At 40.9% G+C, this 12,254-nt stretch overlaps 2 long non-coding RNA genes across 2 annotated transcripts in view; both read left to right on the top strand.

Annotated features, from left to right (window-relative positions):
- The window catches only part of LOC137665985 (uncharacterized), a 47,251-nt gene extending 45,454 nt beyond the window's left edge, over positions 1-1,797 (top strand). The window contains exon 3 of the long non-coding RNA XR_011048576.1: positions 1,430-1,797. This is a non-coding gene — a long non-coding RNA (uncharacterized lncRNA). The remainder of the gene's footprint in view (positions 1-1,429) is intronic.
- A 928-nt stretch (positions 1,798-2,725) lies between these two features.
- Positions 2,726-12,254, top strand: part of LOC137665969 (uncharacterized) — a 48,735-nt gene continuing 39,206 nt past the window's right edge. Inside the window, exon 1 of the long non-coding RNA XR_011048569.1 lies at positions 2,726-2,783. This is a non-coding gene — a long non-coding RNA (uncharacterized lncRNA). The remainder of the gene's footprint in view (positions 2,784-12,254) is intronic.

The raw sequence follows: 12,254 nt of genomic DNA, 5'->3' as shown, positions 1-12,254 counted from the left end.
ATGAGATTGTTTTAACAGTCAGCGGGAGTCGGAGCCTCAATACCTCTAAAAAAGCTGTCTCTCTATGCTTTTCATTCTTATTGCTTTCTTTGAGGGGGAGGGAGGTTTGAAGGTCACAGAATCAGGTCGTTTGCTTAACCAGAACCAGATGATTAATTACTTTTTTAGGGATTTTTTTCCTCTGAAAATTTTATCCCAGAAAAGCACGAGGACACACAAAGTCTGTGGTTGAAAGAAAATTATATTAGGATTAGAGAAATATTGTACGTCACAGTTCTATGGGAAGTAGCTTTTCATTGTTTAGCATAAGAAAAAAATACTAACATGTCAGGCTGCACAGCTGGGGTTTGTGCTGTGTAATAAGATCCACATAAAGGAGTTTTATAACAAACCTTTACATATTGTACCCAAGCTGAAGTACATATATTGGAAAGCCTGAGATTGAAAAGAAATCAGTTAGCACAATTAACATTCAAACTAGATTAACTGTCATTTTAGCTTAAAAAAATCTCTCACTCCATTCTTTCGTGCTCCCCCCTCCAAAAATTTGGAACTCATCACGGGAAATATCACCTCAAAAATCTTTTTCTGCTTTCTATTATTTAAACGAGAGACGTATGTACTTGTTTGAGCAAAATAAGAATGAATCTAATTTTTTTCTTAAATCAGAAACAGATCCAGATGAGGATTTCAAAATTATGAGAACACTTTTTTATTTAGATTTCTGTGCATTTAAGTGGTATGTTCTAGGGAAAATGCTGATTATTGTCAAATGTTGAAGACTTCGTCGCAAAGCCCATTGAAACCACTGGGAAAACTGCAAACAATTTTGGTGTGCTTTGAATCAGGCCCTTTCTGGAACAGTCCCTGAACATAACATGTGGGAGGGCTGAAACATATCTCGTTAAGCTGCTCCAAAGGCTCTGTTTGTCGTGGCAAACTGACAGGTTTGAGCACTGTCGCACAGTCTGTTTCCTTCTTTGCACTTTGTTTGTCCCAGTTTTGGCCTGGGCTGACCAGCTTCTCCCAGTTAATGACCAAACACCGTTTGTGTGACTAATGTGGACCTAAGGCTCTTCACGAGAGGTAGCATGGATGTGGTAACTGGATTTAGGTACAAAGAGGAGGGTTGGTTGTGTGAGTCCAGACCATGCTAATGCCATTCATCCTCAGAGCCAGAGAGTGGATCTGGACAGGCCAAAGTTTGAGCAGAAGGGAGGCCCCTGTCAACTCTTATCCAAAAATCAGTTTTTTCAATGAAGTCACTCTGTTTTCAGCTGGGTTTACTCTGGAACACTATTTTTATAGTTTTTCATTTCCCCTAAGCTTGTTCAGCATGTGAGTTGATCACAGCAACAAATCGGTATGGAGGGTGCTAAATAATACTGCAACGGACAGAATTATAAAAACTTCATGCTGTCTTTTGCAGGTCCTCTTCTGTGTGTACAAAAACCCATACATGAGTACGTTTCCAGGAGCCAGCCACACTGAGCCTGTGTGAGGAAACACAAAGGGGCTGGTGCCATACCAGGCGTTTGCTCTCCAGAGCATGGCTGACCTTGGTTGAACGCTGCTTTGCAGCCTACCATCCAGGCTGGGAGAGAGGGGATGAGCAGCAGTGTGGTGTCCTCCAGGCTGAGTTGCTCCACAACTCCCTTAGAAGAAAGCAAATCCTCAGCTACTTTTCTTCTGGACTGCTTTCTGGTGGTTTTGTCTTTCCCTTCCTCAGCAGCAGGAGCTGGTTGAGCCCAGTACTTCTAAAAGCCCCATTCTTCATGAGTGCCACTGAATGGGCTTTTCACAAGGTAAAGTTTGACCTAGGTCTTTTGATATTCTGAAAGGAATCCATTTTACAATGAGTGGCATTACATTAACAGGACAATTCTGTTCTCTCACTGGAGTGAGATCAGAATTGAGGTTTCTGCAATTCTTCTGTCCACTGTAGCTTTGATATAACACAATCCCCTGATGTTTTTGGTGCTGATACATAACTGTATTTATATGTTGTGCTCTTACATTCTTGGTACTAACCGAGGAAGCAGAACAGTAACATTCTCTTGTCAATACAAGCACTGCCCTGGGAGTTGACTAATTAACATAAAACTCAGCCCTGCAGGAACATTTCCAGGTTCATTTTTTGCTGCCTCAGCAAACTATAGGGTTTGGGCTGTTAACTACTTTCAGATGCTCTGTCTTTCAAGAAAGAAATAAAGAACATCCACATTGCTTTAGGCAAGTTAATGATTCTACAGAACACTTACCTTTTTTTTACCATATGCTTCATGGCAGATTAAAATCCTAAAGGAGCTAAGGATTATATACCATGTATAGTCCTTTGGCAGAAAAACATGTATTCTGAACTAAAAGTGAATGGCTGAATGTGACATTTATATTCATTGTTTTTCCAGAACTGCATACTGAGGATCTTTGATTTTACTCAAAATAATCCCAAAGCAGAAGTTTTGTAGGTGCTTTGATTTCTCAGGGTCTCTTAAGGTTATGACAAGCAGTTCACACTGGCTACTGAGAAAACTAGAGAGACTTGCATAACCACTTCTGTAAAATTAGAAGGAAATCTGGCCTAACTTGGCAAAGAGATGTGCCTAAAATTTTGAGAAACTCAGAATTCTTGGGTTTTGTGTGTTTATATATGTGCTTGTGTGAATTAATTACTTTTCATTCACATTCTTTTCCTTGGACCACAAAACAAGTTTCTTGTCTGCAGGAAAAATATGAGAGAAAAGAGAAAGAAATTCAAATGAAATGAAATGCGAATCTCACAGGTAAAGAAAAGCTCATTGTTTTTATTTATTTTCTCTAGATCTGGATGTTATAGCAAATTGCTCTCCTCCTTGTACTGCTTGTTACAATTAATTATTAATATTAATCTATTACTAATGGACATGTCTTCCCATTGCTGCTATTTATAAATGAACAAAATCACATTTTGCAATTCATAGAAATCAACTGTAGAAAGTAACAATAAAATTATTTCCTATCAGAGGGTTGAAAACTGATAGGTCCTGACGTGCTACATCTAAAAGGGCTCAGAAGTTAGATTTGAATGAGCACAAATACTTTCAAAGTGTTTTGTAAGAACAGAGAAATAAGCGTATGTGCAAAGTGCAAGTTTGAGAAAGCCGACGCCACGGCACATGCAGATACATGCAATATTCATAGTCCTGTTTTGTACACACATTTGCTTGTTGGTGCATGAATACACTTATTTTTTGAGTGCACTTCAGGCATGATTATCAGAAGACCATGTGTGTATATATAACTGCGTGTGCCTATCATCAGCACAAGTTATTAAAGTTGCCCAAACCGATCTGATTCTGGTGTGTAAGCTTCACAAACTTTACGTGTTTGGAAGAAAATTTTCCCTGATGTATATCTGCCTGCACTTTTTTGGCTGCAAATTTCAAACATCATAGTTCAACATTTACTTAAAAAGGAAGAAAAAAACCTAAGAAAACACACACTGTTTCGCTCTTAATCAGACATCCTGGAAAGCTTTAATTTGTGTCGCTGTGGCTTTTAGGTTCCAGAATAGCAAACTGGATTGAGAGGAATTTTGAACTGAACCAGGAGAACTTAAAGAAATCGTGAATGTGAGGGGAAAGTGAAATCTGATGTGGAGCCAGCAGGTAGCCAGGACTATCTGGGCAAGGTGACTTGTGAGAGATGAGTGACCACAGGATGAGGACTCAGAGGCAGGGACAAGGAAAGATTGCTACAGCAGTATTTTGAAGAGGATGAGGCAGCAAGTGTCAGTCTTGGGGTGTTCAGAAAAAAAAAACAGCCTTTGTGACCCTCTAGCACTTGGAATGGCACCAAGTGTCTGAAAGTCACTGACAAGATCTTCATTTCCTCTGATCCCCATCCACACGAGCACTGGCAATTTACTACCGCCATCATCTACTATGACAACTGTCGTGCCAGTCACAGAGATCTGTGGGATGGTTTCAGTGTTTCCAGCACTGCCGATTCTGGGAGTCAGCAAATGCAAAGATGCCAAAAATATGCTGATGAAATCTTAGCGTTCTTCTTTATTTCCATTAAATACTGCTGTCATGATCAGTATAATAACTTTTCATTAGTTTAGTCTACCTTTACTCTCTTGAAAATCTTAAATAAAACCTGTGCCTAGCTTTCCTTAACTTTTCCCTGGAGACTTTTCCCTGCATGCAGCAAGTGGCTATCTGTCATATATCTACAGTGTGCTAAAACAGAGGGAACACAGAATTTTGCCTTTATTTTCAGGAAGTGTCAAAAGTATTAATAGCATAAATTTGGCTAGCTAGCTAAAATTCTCACACTACAATCTTGTGCATCAGCATTTTTTTTTTTACCACAGATGGTCATTTATGTAACACTGTTGGAAATTGTGGCTGTGTTCCACAGCAACAGGAAAATGGGATACATCTGCACTGTGTGGGGAAAAATACAAATGAACTAGAAGCTATGCAAACATTTAAATTACAGGGAAATGGGACTGCGATAAGCCCTGGACTGCATGAGCAGGAAGAGAGTGTCAGCCTCACCCATGCCTTGAAAAAATGGTCACATTTATGGGCTACTCTATTGTACTGAGTGGAAGTTTGTTTATGCGGGACCTTCCTTCCCTCAGGACTTCCTCTGGGAGGAAATGTCGTCACTATTCAGTAGGGGTCAATTGTTATGCATTCAAAACTCAAACATAAAATAGGATCCCTGAACGCAACCAAGTGGAAAGGAATAAATAAGATTTCTCCATTTACATATTTAGAAACATTTACAACAACTATTCTTGCTCACCAATACTTTCAGAGAGCTGAGAAAAATCAAATAGGTTTTGAGTACGTAGAATAATAGTTTTACAGGTACCCCACTCACTACTCAGTTTTTGATGAATCCCAACACTTTTGTCAGGTCTGTTACTTCTCTATGGGAATATGTTTTAAATGGAAGAAGGTTACAAAGTCCGCAGCTGTAAAACCAGGGTTGTGCTCCTATGGGACTACTTGGCTAAGTCTGGTCCATGTTTTGGACCAAAGTGCTGTGGATCTGAAGTGCTCTGGATGAGCATTTTGTCTGAGGCTGTATTTGCAGCTTAGATGTTCCTTGAGTTTTATTTTTTCTCATGGTAAAACAGGAATATTGTTTGAGATAAAAGAGCTAGTATTAGTGTTGTTTTCCCTTTGCTATTGTCATTGTGCTTTTAATCAAATGAAATGACTATGTGTGACACTTGTGGGTGGGGAATACACTGAGCTCTTGGGGTGACAGAATGGTAGAAGGGCTGAAGTTGGAAGAAGCCTCTGCAGATCACCTCATCCAACCCCTTGCTCAGGCAGCAGCAGCTAGAGCAGGTTGCCCAGCACAGTGTCCAGCTGGGTTTTGAGTGTTTCTAAAGGGTGGAGACTCCACAGTCTCTCTCGGCAACCTGCTCCAGTGTTTGGTCACCCTCACAGTAAAAAAGTATGTTTCTTATGTTTAAATGGAATTTTCTGTATTTCAGTTTGTGCCCATTGTCTGTGTGCTTTTGTCAAGCTCACAGTAACTGTGCTGTTCCGACACCAACCATACTGGAAAGGTGCTGGGCACCAACTGGGCAAAGGCACAATTGAAAATTTTTGCTCACTGGTCACAAGAGGTGGTTAGTAAACTTGTCCGTCTTAGGTGAGTAGATTTGGTTTCCAGGTATGCACTGACTCACACTTCTGTATTTATTTTGCATTAGGCTGTGGGACACCTGAAAGCAAAGGAATGTGGGGAACTGGGCAGGGTCCACAGCAGTCTGCAGTGCACATTTGTGTCCAGAAGAGGCATCACAACTGTGACCAATGTTGAAGTCTCTTGATGGCCTGTCTCTTGAAGTTTCAGCGTCCATGAAGTCTTCTTCCCTATTGCATGGTCTATACTAAAACTAAGTCGCCTATCCTCTCTCAGACAATTTTGTCTAAGGGTGTGGTAAAACAATCAAGAGGGCAGGAACATGTCATTTAGTCTTTCCAGTGGAGAACTTAAGAATTCTCCTCCAAGAACAATATATAAAATAAAGCACAACACAACATTACAAACTGGTGTCAACCTGATTAAAGCTCTTAGACAAAGCACCATAGTCTACAAGCTGATTTTATCCCGACTAGAGACCTGGTCCAACATATTTAAGCCAATTCCTCCCTCCTTCTTCCCTTTCTCTGCCTCTTTCTCTCCCTCCCTGCCTCCCACACACACATGCAGGGATTACCCAGGTTTTCAGCCTCTCACTGAAGGAATAAGTGGAAGGGCTTTCATTTTGCACATGTACATGTAACTTTTCACAGAATCACAGAATCACAGAATCACAGATTTCGGCCAGGCCTTGCAGTCCTTGCAGCCCGGGCTCTGGGCTGTGTCCAGGCCACCAGCCCCTTGCATCAGATCTGAAAGAATGTCGCCTGTGAGGCAGAAATTCCCACATGAGAAAGCGCCTCTGTGTTGCACAACAAAGGCCTCCACATTGTCTCCCTGTTAAGGGGGTGTTAAAATGCGCATATGTTGCCAGGGCTATTGCTTATGAGGGTCCGTTTAGGAAGCGGTGGTTTTTCCCGGCCGCTGACTGCTCTGAATCCCACTCATATTAGCACATTAGCACACATGCGGGCCTTCTTGTCAGATTAGCTACAGTTGTCACAGATTAGTTCACCCTGTGAAGGAGCCGCAAAGGTACTTTTGACCATTCATTCAAAAGAGCCAGAAAGGTTTTTCCCTTGTCTTCAACCATCAGAGTGCAAAAATTAAAGGGAAAGTCTCTCTGTCTCTCTCTCATTTTGGTAACAAGGTAACTAAAGGATAGGCATTAGGGTAGACTATACAGACAGACATTAATGGATACCTAATATTCATCAATGAAATATTTATTTAACTCCTTAAAAACATTTATGTGTTTTCTCTCCTCACCAATGTCAATAGTCTTTTGAGAAATAACATTTCTGAAGCTCAAAGTTGCTTTTTTAATGATTTGCTTCTCCTTTTTTTTCCCCTCTCCTTTTTTATTACAGCTAATTTACAGTGTGGTTCAATGATGGCTATTTTGCGGATTGGGGGTGGCGGAGAGGAAAAGACTTGCCAGTAGGTTGTTACCTTATTTATTTAACCCATCTTGCTCCTTAAAAGGTTGTGATAGCTGATAAAATAAACAATGACTCAAAATACCTTCGGCATGACTTGCAGTCTACACAGACATTAAGACTGAGCCTAGAGAAGACATAACACCTTGGAAGTGTAGTGACAGCAGAGATTTGAACAGTCATCTCTGAAAGAACTTGGTGGTAGAGGAGGCTGAGAAACTTACAAAAACATATAGCTGAAATTGCTGGTTAGCATTCACACCTTTGGTGCACACACGAGAAAAAAGGGAAGGAAACTGTGGTGAGGAAGGAATGCAGCAATTCCTTACACCTCAGTGCTTTCTAGGGGAGGTGTTCCACATCCTCGCTGCCAGGTGCTCAGTTTGAGCTTATCCATGAGCCAGAGAAGAAGAATCAGAGGGCAGTGTTGGTGCCTTTAATGCCCTCTGCAAATTAGCTGTGCTGCCTGCGTATGGGAGACAGAGGGGACAAACCAAGACAAAAACACTATTCCAGGACCAGCATTCCCTTTGTCATACAGGTGGCCTGTGAGAGTAGACCTGCAATCTCCACTCATTGGTCCAGTGCAGAATATTTTCTCTAGGAAATGAAGAAGAAATCAAAAACTGAACTGTGATTCTTTTCTGATTGCAGGTAACCAAACTGCATTATCATTAGTAGGACTTCAATTAGTAACTCTTCATTCAGCATCTCCCACAAATACTGGAGCGCAATCTTAGCAATTTTGTTTACCAGTCTGTTTCTCTGCACAGCCTTAAACCTGGCTTGTTCAATGTGCTCTGTTTGTAAATGGTAGAAAGTACAATAGATCGTTTGTAAGGTCACTAGCGCATTAACAGAGGCTGGAGTTTCGGTGCTTCTGAGCAAACAGCCTGACTATGTGTTCTCAAGTGCATGCAATCAGACTCTTCTAAGAGTACAACTTTAGTCTCAGAGCATGAACTTTTTAGTTCTGGAATCATATCTGACAGTGAAACCCTAAAATACTCCCAGCCTAGTTCTGAATCACTGTATAGATCCTGTTGAAATGCAACAATATCTCTATTACAGTAATTTTTTTTATTTTATTGTTTTCAAAACAGTGTCACATCTATAAGAGAGGGCTGTGAAGGATGTGGCAAAACCATCCCTTAGAGCCCTATGTCAAGAAAAAGTACGTCACTGATGATGCTTCCCAGCTCTAAGTTACAAGCAACTTCAATTTATGATCAAGATAGTGAGGCGAGAGCAGTGACAGCAAAGCGGGGTGTATGTGGGAGAAACCAAGCAGTTGCACCCTGCTTTTGCTTTAAGTGGTTGCATCTGATTAGTTGATGAAAACAGTCTCCATGCTATAAAGTTACCAGAAGGGTTCTTTGTGACATCTGTTTCTTCTTTTGTCAGATAGGATGGTAAAACCTTACATTATTAATTTCCTGTGCTGTTTTCTGATAAAAAGCATCAGTGTTTATATTTTTATATTTCCACATGCACCTAGTTCAGTATGGTCATTTTAAAATTTCGTTTTAGATATATATATACACATATATATATATATATGGTGTTAACTGATTTGTTGCAGTTTTGGATTTTTCTTTTGAAAGGGTGTGATATGAAAAGTAGCAGTGAAAGTAGGGTTGTAGTTCTCAAATTGACTGTTTTCCTATCAATCTAGAAATTGTTTTCTGTGTTTCTGTGAAAAACAGTTTTTCAGTCCTGCACTGACACCTTTCAAATGCACCCCCTGTGAGCCTATGATGTAGCTTATGCACTGACTTCAGTCATTAATCTGAATTTAGCAAGGCTGTTTTGTTGATGATCCTTCTATCTTTATCCCAAAGCGAGAAAATAGTTGCAGAGCTAAAGGCCTAAACTCACAGTAATTAAATCTCTTTTTCTTCCTTAAATAAGCACATAGGAGTCTGGGTCAGAGTATGAATCTTCTGTTTCCATTAGTTATTGTTACCACATTGTCCCAAGTGTCACCTGTCTTGCCAGTGTGAGTAAAGAGTCCCAGTCCAAGAGACCCCGTTGAATGTGAAAATGCTGATTTTCACACAATCCTCTTCACTTAATGAAGTTAAGTGAGTGTTGTCCGCAGCAACGCATTTTGGTGCTGAGGATGTAAATTAGAGTATTTTCCAGAACACTGATTCAAATCCAAACAGTAATCTTCCATGCCCCAAAGCAAAATTTAACCTCAGTCTACTAAATGGTTGATTTTTATCTAAATGTTCAAACAGTCTATCTTGCTTGCCTTGGGCAAAAGAGACTAGAATTGAGACCTGTGGGATTTTATGCTTTGATTCATGTAACTGAGTCCCTGGCAGCTAACCCTGCATCTCATTTCTCTTACTTCATTATGGCTTTCTCCCCTTCCACAATCCCAGGCAGTGTGACAGTCTGATCTGTGAGCCACCAATGCAGGCATGACATATAGCATGCGGGGTCAGAAAACAGTGGGGAGGCAATGCCATTGGGGATGGAGATGGAGAGATGCTGCCTGCTGTGATCCGTGCTTGGAGAAAGAGCAAGGCTAGAGACCATGCTCCCTGGCAGGAGCTGAGCATCTCTGCCTCTCTCCCCCGGCCCTGTCACCTACCCGCTTGCTTTTGTCACCTCAAGCAGTCTGGCACAGTGGGAGAGAAGCAACTTGACATGTCTGCGTGACACACACCTTTGACCCTTCTTCAGTTCCTTGATGCAACTTGTAGAAGAAACTTCTTGGATGTGGCCATTTTATGACCTAGTCGAAAGCAACAGACAATTTTGTTTGAAATATCCATGAATTTTTAAAAACTCATTTCTATCAAAATATCGACAACACATTATTGAATTTTTTGAGTTGCCCTTACTTGTTTCAACAAGCATCTCCTTATTTTAACACACTGGATTAAACTCAGGCTTCATCAAACATGAATAGTAAATCAATTATTTTAAATACAGGAGTGCTGCTTCACTTACAACGAGTCTTTCCCATGCTGATGAACTCCCGCAAGTTCCATGGCTGCTGACCTGGTCTGGGGAGCCTTGTTCTCATTGATAATGTTGCTTATTGTGAGAATACTGGCTACGCAAATCCTGATGCTTGGTGTGCAGATTAGCATTCCAATACTCAAGCGCTCTGTAAGGGTGTGCAGGGCTGGTATGCTGGCTCTCAAAACACAATGGGAATTATGGAGATGTGTCTCTGAGCCAACAATTATTTCCATGTGCGTGCTAAATCAGTGCAGGGAGGGAAGACTTTCCTCTTGTTTAGTCTCTATCACTGTCTTTGGTGCTGTACTGCATTTTAATATCAACATCCCCCCCTCCCCACTACCTCAACCCAGCCCTGTCAGATATTTGCCTGGCTTTCATTAAAACACTAGTGCATGAATGGCTGTAAAATCACAGGGCTGGATGGCATCTTTGCTGAAGCTGGAATCTTTGGTAAATAACTTGCTGCACTTTTGGAAGTGCTAAAAGTAACTAAGCACCTAATGAATGAGTACCTGAACAATAGAGTTAGTCAAACTACTCCCACTATTGTTTTTTGCTAATAGAAGTAAATAAATAGTAAATTTTTTTTCAACCACTATGTATTGTTGGCAGCTCAGACTCCGTCATGTGTAAGTAGGTTCACAGGGCTAAAGAATATCATACTGGTGTATAGTGCCCTGTCTAGCTATCAAAAGCAACAGGTCTGTAGGCAGACTTTGGCTTTTCCTTCTGTCAGAACAGGCTGGGCTACAAAAATAACAGTATAAGAGCAACAGCTGGCTTAGTCACATAATGCTCTGCTATATAGTCTGGACTTCTTGTTTTCATTTCACTTTCTTTTGTTTTAGAGACAAAAAAAGAAGCCCTCAGGGGAAAAGACTTCCAAGTTTATTGCTTGACCAAAGTTAGATGACTCCAACATCAGCAGCCTTTATTAACAGGAGCTTTAACATTTCTTTCTCTGAATGTAACCTTGACACTGATATCTCTGTTCGGCCACACAACCAGTACGAAACAGGCCCTGGTGCAGGGCAGCAGGCTTTCTCACAGGGCTTTTCCGGCTGTTGTAGTGTCATCTGCCATGGCCTATCCCTAGGGTTAATAGATAAATCCCTCTGTACTGTCATAAACATTCTAGACTCTGCCCTTAGACTGCCCAATTATCACTCTGCCTTCTATTGTAGGAAATGGTTTGAGACCACCAAACTGTTCCTCACATGGAAGCAACAAGTATTTGCCATCACCAGCTCTACTATAATTTGAAATCTGTGGCCTGTATGAGGGCACATGGAAGCAACAAGTATTTGCCATCGTCAGCTCTACTATAATTTGAATTCTGTGGCTTCTGTCAGGGACTGATGAAGCTACGCTAACGATGGGAAAGGGGAAGAGCTGGCCTGTGCAAAGGCAGCTCCTCTGTCAAGTGACAAGTGGTCCTACTTACCCCACTCCTGCTACACTGAACTGTGCTAGTTGAGGGCAGACTAGTTACTGAGCCAGCTGCATCAGCCATCTAAGTTCAGTGCACTGTTCTTACAGAAAAGAAACAGTGATCTCCAGATTGGCCATATCAATACGTGAAGCGAGATAAAGCCGTAGTGAAGAAAACACTCCCTGCACATACAGAACAACTTAAAAATTATTGCTGTAAAGGACACTTCTTATTTAATAGTAATTATACTGTATTGCTCTTGCTAAAAGGACCAATTCTATTGCTTCAGTCCTTTGATGGAAGATCACATAAAAGAAGAATGAAATGAAGAATAACACTAGAAATTTTATCCAAGCTGCCTGTAATACTGTATATTGGTGATGGACGACTAAATATTTTTGAGTCTTCATACCATTATGCAGCTCAGCAGAGTGTGATACACTGTCTTCTTTCTTTTGCTTTTTATGCTGAGCTATATGAACAGCCAACTGAGTTCCTGAAGCAGCAAGTTAAATATTTTGGCTATAAGGTCACTTCTGTTATCACATATGGTGTTGCAAGGAAATTTCCAACTTAGTTTCAAAATAGCTTTGGCAGAACATAAGATTCAAGCCAAGAAAACCTCCTTCTCCTTTTCCCAGCTTCTGTCAACACCCGATCAAGGGTCAGCAACCTAAACTCGGCTCATATGTAGTTGGCTAGCTCTTTTTTTTTTTTTATTTCTCCAGGGACAAAAGCAGACTTCA

This window comes from Nyctibius grandis, chromosome 1 (assembly GCF_013368605.1).
Source record: "Nyctibius grandis isolate bNycGra1 chromosome 1, bNycGra1.pri, whole genome shotgun sequence".
Taxonomy (NCBI): domain Eukaryota; kingdom Metazoa; phylum Chordata; class Aves; order Nyctibiiformes; family Nyctibiidae; genus Nyctibius; species Nyctibius grandis.
Note: the sequence above shows the minus strand (reverse complement) of the source record. Positions and strands in the feature narration are given on the sequence as shown.